The 10,485-nt window shown below is 29.4% G+C and overlaps 1 protein-coding gene across 4 annotated transcripts in view; it reads left to right on the forward strand.

Moving 5' to 3' along the window:
- LOC102671946 (neuronal PAS domain-containing protein 2-like) overlaps window positions 1-10,485 on the forward strand; it is a 69,682-nt gene that overhangs the window by 28,022 nt on the left and 31,175 nt on the right. Inside the window, exon 1 of one of the 4 annotated variants that reach the window (XM_031510766.1) lies at window positions 8,936-9,400. The exons of the other annotated variants lie outside the window; for them this stretch is intronic. The gene's annotated coding sequence lies outside the window, so the exon portion shown is untranslated. Of the gene's footprint in view, window positions 1-8,935; window positions 9,401-10,485 lie in introns of those variants that run through there. 4 annotated transcript variants of the gene reach the window in all.

The raw sequence follows: 10,485 nt of genomic DNA on the forward strand, positions 1-10,485 counted from the left end.
GTTTTGCATTAGATGCGGTAGATTGAATAGCTATTAAAGAAAAAAAATGATGAAATTAAGTATATAGTGATCTGTATGAAATGTTAAAAGCCTTTTCGAAACTACTGCAAATAATTTTTTTTTTTAATTAAACGATATATGTATATATACTGTTTAGAGAAGCCGAAAACAATTTTTAATTTTTAATTTTACATTTTTAATCTTAATTGGTTTTTGTATAACGTTTAATTTGAAAAGAAAATTTCGGAATTGAAATAATTTGCAATATCAAGTGATGAACAATTCAAAATCTAATTTCAAAAAACAAATTTTTTTAAAAAGAGAAAATTTAAAAAGAGATTCATATTGAATATAAAACGTTAATTTTTCATTTAACATCAACTTATTCGTTTCCTGAGTTCTTTGAATAATATTTCGATTTTTATCGTTAACGGCCTGTTATCTCTGGTTAATGAATATTGATAGATGCGATAAGAAAATTTGAAGAAGTATTATTGGCAAGGCACAACTCGACTTTGATAAATCGAAGGTGGTGCTCGATATATACGAAGTATAGATATGCACCTTTGTTCGTGCACGAATAATACGTTTTGCTACAAGATTTTTGATTTGTTTTTCAAGGAACAGGAATATAATCTTGATCGATAGCGTGATAATTTGCACTTTGTTTACGATTTCTTGTGTACGCAAACGGAATGAAATTCTTGTAAACTGATTACGATTCATTATATTTTATAAATTTTCCGTTTTTCTTTTTTTTTTGTCGTAAAATTTGCGATTTGTTACGTACTTATTTACGTATTGATATCGTAAACTTGATTTGTTTTGGGAAAAAAAAAAAGGCTCGTCGATAAAACTCTTGAATACGTGCCATTTGAAATTTTAACTTACCCACTCGAATTATTATTATTATTATTATTATTTATTATTATAAAAAATATTTCAAATAGAACTTAACATTATTTGAAAATACGACTTGATGTAATTTTTTTTTTATGAAAAAGATAATTCTTTTTCATTGAAAAAAAAAATGTATCAGGAGATCGACATTTGTTGTATACTGTTTTTTAATTCCATTCGATAACTTTTCATTTTTTCCACTTTCCTAAATTTTTTTTTATATATTTTCTAATAATATTCTAATGATGAATAGTTCTAAACATGTAGGAATATAATGATTCTAAATTTGGAATTCATTGGTTCAGAAATTATGAACATTGAAAGTTTGGCGAAGTGGAAGGGATAACGATAGGCAAGTTAAAAATGCAAGGCTAAAAATTCCAGTTAGAGACATTACGTATCGTACCTATTCAGAAGCTTACCTATCTCTGTTCGAAAGAAGGAAGGGCTAAAAATTCTTTGGCCGGTTGTCATCAGGTCTATGAACTTTAATCTCGAAATATAAAAAGAAAATACTTAGGAAGGCTATAAAAGCGTCTATAAAAAGATGCCGTAAACGGTAGATAAATCGTTATCATCGGTTAACCGTTTTACCATCGAGTCATCCGAGTAAAGTTCGTCCCTTCGAATCTTGTGTAAAGAAATAGAACGCGACAGGAAAGATAAATTCCTATTCCTGTATTTCCGTGATGTGGAAATTCATTTTTATTCAACTATCGATTTGCAAAGTATAAATAGCGGTTTATACATCTATTTATAAATTTACTTCAATCAAAATGGAAAATTTTTTTGAATAATGCATGATGCGGTATGTAATCAAGAATAGGAGGAATTTCATAGATTTACAAGTCACTATTTTTCTTTTTTTAACTGATTAGTTATTTTTATCGTTTAATGTATTTATTCATTCATATGCATTTATTCATTTTTCATTTAAAAAATAGTATCAACTGATTTCACAACATTTACAACTGTGCATTTCATTTTTGCTATGCTCTTTTTTTTTTTTTTCCTAAAATTTTATTTTATTCGATTATATATAGATCTGTCGAAACAATTGGATCGATATCCAATCACAAATCTATCGAAACATCGGTAACCAATCGATGTATCGTTACCTTACATTTGGCTAACTTCATCGTGGTCCTTATCCAATCACAGTTCTATCAAAATATTGACATCCAATTGATGTATCGTTACTTTACATTTGGCTAACTTCATCGTGCTCCTTATCGAATCATAGTTCTATCGAAACATTGACATTTAATCGATATATCGTTATTTTTTTTACAAACTTTATCATGATTCTTATCCAATCTACAGATCTATCGAAACATTGACATACAATCGATATATCGTTATACCTTTTGACTAATTTTATCGTAATCCTCCTTTAATCCTATATCGAAACATTGATATCGAATCGATATATCGTTATTCTACATTTGACTAATTTCATAATCTAAATTCCGTAGTATCTGCAGATTTGAGCAACAGTGAGACCTTTGTGCTTCATACACGATCAGTGAAATTTAATAGTTGAAGTTATTTTGATAATTTATCGTTTAAAATGTAATAATAATCGCAAATAATGGCAAACGGTCGAGGTTATATGAAAAGCGAATTAATATAATAACTACTTGAATAAATGTTATTCAAGCATTATTTAAAGTAATTTTATTCGAAATTTTTAACTAGTTACTTTTCCAACGCGTTGCTTAATTCTAATCGTGGATAACGTGAAATAATCTAAGTTAAGTTAAGTTAGGTTAGATTAGGTTAAGTTTGCAATATTTGATTTTAATTCGAGGAAAAGTAATACGCTCGGTGAAGTAGCTTATGTTTGAATCTAATTTTGAAAAAGAGATGGTTGATACATTCATACGTGGATCGTGGGCAGCGATGAAAAAGAAAAATTTCAAATTGAAGTTATGAATAAAATTACTTCGATAACTTACTTCGATAATTTATTCAATTCAAAACGTAATCGAATAATTGTACTGTGAACTAGTCGAGATTGTACGAAGAACGAGTCAATTATAATAGTCATAAATAAATATTATTCAAGCATTATTTAAAGTAATTTTATTCGAAATTTTTAACTAGTTACTTTTTCAACGAGCTAACGCTCAAACTCTTCGGTGCACAAGTTTCACTAAAAGAATCTAAAAATGACTATTCGAAATGTTGTCGCGTTCGGAAGATGAGACTTCCATATCTCGACGTCGTTCATGAAATTCTTGTAGAGAGGAGGTCGGCTAATCTCGAAGGAATAGATACGTTTGACCGAATCGTTTACCGTCTTGTCGACAAAATCCGATTTGTGAATTGCGGATGTCAGAAGCGCAATAACGTCTCTATTTTGTTTGCATGTTTCCGCGTGATCTTAGACGTGACATTTTCATGATGGAATTCTCGTCAAACGCTCGATCAACTTTTTCCTCTTGCATAATTTCGAGGAATGCGATACGAGAATGTTTCGAGCGAACATGCCAAATGACACAAAATTATTTTTCTTCTTAACACTTTTTCTTTTATCTTCGTAATAGTTTCTGCCTATTCTGTGATAATTATAATTCTCCATGAGCTTAGGATAATATTGATTCGTATTTTTTGAGATACATTTTAAGGTAAATCGAAGAATTTTTTTTTTTTTTAGAAAAAAATAAAAATTTAAAGATAAATGATTCAAGCGCGATAAAATCGGTTAATTAATAAATTTCTACAATTCTTTTCATTTTTCTTAATTTCTTTTTATTTCATTTCTATTTGGATATTGATAAAAATATTGAAAATATAAGATAAAAGAAAAATATTTCGTTCGTTAAAAACATTTGGAAAATTTTTAAATAGATTGTATATAAGATAATCAATGAGGCTATTTTTTACCTAATAATTATTTTATGACGTCAAATTGCGTTATTTTCCAATCATAGAGGAAAAGTCAGTTAAAACCGCGCATTTAGCGGCGAGATACGTAAAAGGAATATCGATAACGGGGTATACATCGAAAGTTACGTAAAACCTGATTTCTCTGTGTCGCCTGGTAACGCTCGTTTCGGTGGTTCAATCAACTTCGACACGAATTAATCGGGAATTAACGCGCGGGAAAATCTTTTCGAAATGCATTGGACGATCGGTCGATTCGATCCTCGATCCTTTCGTTTGCGATAAATTTCTGAATAATAATAACTGAATAAATTTCATCGAGCGACTGGAAACGCGACAAAATGTCCGTGAAAGTAAACACGCGAGAATCGACGTCGTGGAAGGAAAGGCCACTAGCTTCGTGTAAAGTCGTTTTATCGATGAATAATAAAGAACTTTGCTGGTGGTAATATTTCTGTTTTGTGAAATCACGTCGTATTTTTATATTGTGATATAATATTCGTTTTATTAAAAATTTTTATCGATTGAGGATAACGAAATTTCGAATGATGTGTAAGGGATTTTTGATTTTTAGGGAATTTTATTTCTAGAGAATTTTGAATAGAATCAACTTTTTACTCGTGATTATGAAGTGAAAGATAACAAAATTTAAACAGTGTTTTTTTTTATTTTTAAATTTAGAGAATTTAAAAAGGAAATTAAATTGATGTGTCATTAATTCAAAGTTTCAATTAAATTTCTTTAGTTAGTATTTGACATTTCTAAATATTTTTTACAATTATTTTCTTTTTTTAAAAATGAATCATTATCGTTGAATAAAATTAAAATATCGTTGAATAAAATTAAAATATCGAAATTTAAATAAACTTTTTGCGATAAAATTTAATCGAAACGAACGAAATAGAAATTCTTAAAATAAGTTGTTAAACGTATAGATACGATCTAAGAGGAGTCGTAATTGGAATAATCAGCAATTCACGTTCCATTTAATCGCTCATTTTATTGAATAGCGCTTAAACCATTGTAATCTGTAACATCGAATTCAAAATGCTATAATTTGTACCGATATATTCTCGATTTAAAGATTCGAATCTACTAAACCTTAAAAACTTAAATTTTTCCATATAATTCGTGATTTTACATTTTATTATTTTATATATAAAAAAAAACGTAAAAGCTGGTGAATGTAATTTATTATAGTTCAGAATTTTCTAAAAAGTAATTATTTATATCTTTAATTTGTAAACTTCATTAAAAAATTAATAATATAAATTATACAATATATATAATACATGTATATAATTATATATGTAATTATACAATGTTCTCAATAGGTTAGAGTTAAACAAAAATTTACGAATACGCAAAATCGCGTATCGTAATTGGCGTTAAATTGTACCTATCGTCTCATAGACCTTAATTGATCAGCCTGATTCGTGGCACCTTGTCGACTATGCGGACCGCAAACCACCACAGACACAATGTATTTCCCAATATCAAGGGATACGATTTATTGAATTGTACGTTTGCCAATAATTATAATCGAACGCTAACTCAATTATTTGGCTCACCCGTGACAACTTGTGTAGCGCAAATTCTTCTACCGTGATAGTATATATATATATATATAAAACAAAGATGGGCGAAAATTTTAATAGTTGAAGTTGAGAATAAATTAATATTGCTTCAATAATTTTCTACTCTATTTATATCGTAGAAACTTTTTAACGCGCTTTCTTTTATCTTCGTAATAGTTTGTACCTATTCTATGATTCGAAAGCATTATTCGAATAACTTCATTATTCGAAATAACGAACTGTAGTGGCAAACGGCCGAGGTTATACGAAGAATCAATTATAATTATATAAGTTATAACGAATAATTGTTTTTCAAGCATTTTAATGAATAATTTATATAAAATTTAAAGTAAGTTTATTTTGACAACATTTTTAACTTAATTATTTTTTTCAAGTTAACGGCTATTTCAATTCGGTTAAGCCAACGTTTTTTAAACCAGAAGATCTGTGGAAAAGAAAATGTTAGCGGGGAAAAAAAAGCTACGTAATATATACACAAATTTTATATCTAGTATATCGGTATTTAGAGAGAAACGAAGATGATTTTCAGTTTTTTTATTCATTTAAATTTAATGCAATATTTCATATGTTTTATCATATCATGTGAAATCGTATATCAAGATTAATTCATTTATGTGCATAATCATGATTTCCAAGGTTAGAAATGAAACATTTTGCAATTATTACTATTACTTACTGATATTTCTTATTGATACGTTTATCTTTTGTTTACAATGTGATTTTTATTAATTAAAAATTGCATTGTATGCAAAATCACTTTTGATGATTTCTATTATTTCACGGAACTCATAAATTTTTTGAACAGCATGTTCCTAAACAAATGGATTAGAAATATGCAGATCTGTGAAAATTTTCAGATTTTTTTTTTATATATAAAATGATATTTTTAAAAATATCATTTTTATGATTTTAAAACAAAAATAACATGCAATATTTCCTTCATTTCCCATATAAAGTATATATAAGATTATTTAATAATATTAGCAATTTTATTATTTATCGATTACTATTTCAATGAATTTGTATAAAAATATTAAAGATATATAAATTTTACTTTTTGTTAATTAAATTTAATTTCGCATATAAATTGTAAAAATATGAATATAACGATCACAGTGATTTGAGTCAAACTAATCCACCGTCCATTTTACAATTTTTTTTCAATCGTTTTGAAAAATCTCCACGATATTTATTTCATCCCAATTTCGATCGCATTCACCAAATACACGAAAATTCACGTTTCCTTCGAAACGTCCTCGAAGAAGAAATCACCGTCATCTTTGTTCTTGATTGCAGTTGAAAGAGGAGGACACGAAATAGATAAAGGGACGAATAACGAAAAAGAAATTACACGTGACGTAGAAATATCCTGGGATATCCGGTCCCATTTGCGCGGTCCACCCTGTGCGCGCAGAGAGGGGGAGAGAGAGATAGCATCGATATTAAATTGGACGAGCATTGGAGCATTCTGTGATAAAAATCGAGCACAATTTCGCGAAATTGCATCGAAACGAAGCAAAAGAGAATCGTGCGCCTTGTGTTCCTTGAAGCTAGGAAATTGCATCCATTAGCAAATTACTCTTTACCTACTTTACCTATCTTCCACGGATAGAAGGGCCTTCGATACAAAACAGTGGATCGTTATCTATATTGGTCAAGGTAAAAGTTGCTACGTTTGCAATTTTTGCTTGGATAAAAGTAACTAATATTCTATTTTGATTCATATCGTTCTATGCGTATATATAAATTCTTGATTTAATTATATATATGATTGAGAATTGTTGTAATTAATAATATTTTAAGGTTAAGACATTAGGTCGATCGATATTCGGATCATTAATGGGCTGATCGTTCGAAGATTAACGTTCAAGTATCTATTATAACCTGTATCTATTATGATTTTATTGAAATAGGTGAAAATGAAAATATAAAGAGAAATTATTGTTAGAAATCAAATTTGCAAAAGAAGATTAAGGAGAAATATATCATGGAAATGTTTGCTATTTATCAATAAATATAATGAAAAAAAAAGAAAAGAAAAGAAGAAGATAAGAAATTTTAAACGTAAGTTAAAGAGAAGAAAATTTTTCTTAGAAAAGTATACATGAAGATAGGAATCTTCAATAGAACGCGCGATTCAGCTGTTCAATTAAAGATTAATATAGAAGTGGTATCGTATGTAGACCTGCGAAGATTATCATTATTTATTGATTAAATATGTATACAAGTTGATTAAATATACAAAGACAGTTCGAGAAGCCGATCTATTATTTTGCTTGGCATAATAAAATGTCTTAGTTTCGATACGTAGGGTATCGGTTGCTTTCTTTGGCAAAAGAAAGCAAACTGCAAAAAATGGATAGCAATAGAATAATTCTCCACAGTTTTAACCTTGTACGAATTCATAAACCTATCATCTTCTCTCTATATATCAAAAAATAATATTTTCAAATTCTTTTTCCATATTCAATATATATTCGATAAAATTTCTTCAACGCATCCAGATATAAAGAAACTTCATTAAACTCAAAGAAAAATATCGATAAAAAAATAACAATCATCAAAATTTAAATCATCGATTGAGAATCGTCTGTAATCTAATTCATATGTTTTTCGTTTATCGTATATATATATATGCGGTTTACGTGCGAAAAAAGTTGACATTTTGCAACGTCAATGTCGAACGTGTCATACATTCACATAAATATAATTAAATAATAGGCTTTCGTGCCTTCGTTCACGTTAATAGGATTCCCATGAAGGCAATGGGAAATTAATTAGGAAGAGCGATAGGCGATAGACGAGTCATGGCTCGCTCGCCGAGCAGCACGAATCCAACACGAGTCTTCGTCGATATCGCGTCTCGGATGGGGGATATTATTAATGTGCAACAATGATGCGCGTAATTATATACGGAAACGGAAAGAAAGATAATCGTTTAGCGTTGAAATTGCCATTAGTAGGTCGGATGCGTTAAATCCCGGGACTGGTGCTCTGATTTGTTTGTACAGATAGAAGGAATGAGTCATGGTAACGTTCGCGATGTTTGCGTATTTTATATCCAACGACCGATGATGGTGTACGGTTCAAGTATCTGAATTAATGGATAAATATCTGTTATCCTCAATTTCAACTTCTTAAAGTTTTATATATACCATATACCATATATATTAAAGTTAAAAAACCCTATGTTTTCTAGGGAAAATTCCTAGAAAAATTCTCTAGGGATTATTTTTCTTAACAAATCATAAAGAAATTGAAAATATTTATAGATTGTAAGGCAATATTAAACAGTTTCGGAAAAAATTTAAAGATTCTGTATATACGAGATCTAAGATCTAGACAAGAAAAAGAAATTTCGTTCATTCGTATTTCGGTGATTCTTGGAACTTCTGGTCTGTTTTGCAAAGGAGTAGAAGTGTGAAAACAGTAGTATAATTCTGTTTCGTCGCAATAGAGAGTTTCTCTCTCTTCTCTTCTTTCCTTGTTCGCAGAAGCAATGAAATCTTGGAAATGAGGAAAAGGAAAATTAGAGACATTCGAAATCTGGTCACGCGTGCATAAGAATAAGTATCTTACCATTTGGATACGAATTGCAAATAATCGTGAAAACGCGACTACTACTGCTACAGCTGTACACAATTCGGAAGAGAAACAACGATAACCTTGAAACGTTCGTTATATCGCGAAAGAAAACAAACCGAGCCGGATGGATCTCTCTTCGAGACTCACTTCGACCTCGTCTATTAAATTTTTATTTATCTCGTTCACAGGCGTAAATGTAAACGAGAGAAATACACGGTTGTCGCGTTTTTCTCGTATTTTACATCCTATACACGTAAATAAGCGAATAGAGAAGACAAGAAAGCGAGTATATAAAATTTCTTGGTTACATAAACGATCAGTTGTTATTTCGTGTGCAAGGTCGATTCGGATGGAGAAGAAGATCCTTGAATGTATTCGTAGTTTGCTCCAGAATCATTGCGTCGAATCTTTTTTTAGACACGCCTAAGGTAGATTTTGTCCAGTTCGTTAACGTTTTGACTAGCGTTTTGCCGATATAAAAAATTCTCCTCCTCGATTAATATCGATGCTCGCTCGTATCGACAGTTAATTCGACACTTTGCTTTATATATACGTATGCATGCAACTGACTAAACAATAATTCTAAACGAAGACATCGTTAATAGTTTCTTGGCCCCCGTCGACAGCTGTCCACATTTTGCACCACTTGTGTCCTTGTGACGAGGAGCGTGTACGTGTGTGGATTTCGTATATTGGCGACGTAAAATTTTAATTTATTAACACGATCTTTCAATCGGGTTCGTTGGTAAATAAAAATCGTTATTTATTTTTTCTTCAGATTTCTTTAGCTTATCGCATTATTCAATTTTGTTTTGCAAAAGATGATAAAAAAATTGTAGAAACAAACAAAAATTGTAGAAAAAATTTTGGAATTTTATCTAAGAAAATACGAATTCCAGGAAGAGAAAGTAGATTCGATCATCGATGATTCGTAATTAGATTTTAAATGGAAAAGTTATCGGTCGAGAAATATTCTCGTTTCCAAAGTTCATTACCTCAACGGGATACTTATTTTTGTCATTAATATAATAGTTATGTAATATTATTATGTAATAATGGCAAAATAATTGTAAAACATTTAAACATGTAAATCATGTTCTTTAAAATTGTCTCGGATCGGGAAGTGAATAAATTTTATCGCAATTTGATTGTTGTTTATTTATTATCGTGTTAACTCTTTACGTGGAAAAATGTATCCGATGCAAACTATAGTGAATTAATCAAATCTATTTACATTGGCAAATCAAATATATGTATCAGGTTTAATTTAAACATTTATATTTACATTTTATATTATCTTTTCACATTGTATGTTAACATATTATACCATAAACTTCTTCGATATATCAATTCTATTGCAATGACTCGTTTATCAGAAAACTGATCCCGGCTATCTTATAACAGGAAATTATTCTCTTCATAATAAATACGTACACGTGGATACAATAATTAATTAAAATTAATTCAAATTTTTTAGAAAATTGTTTCATGATTGGCAAAAAAAAAAAAAAAA

The sequence above is a fragment of the Apis dorsata genome, unplaced genomic scaffold, assembly GCF_000469605.1.
Source record: "Apis dorsata unplaced genomic scaffold, Apis dorsata 1.3 scaffold_257, whole genome shotgun sequence".
Lineage (NCBI taxonomy): Eukaryota > Metazoa > Arthropoda > Insecta > Hymenoptera > Apidae > Apis > Apis dorsata.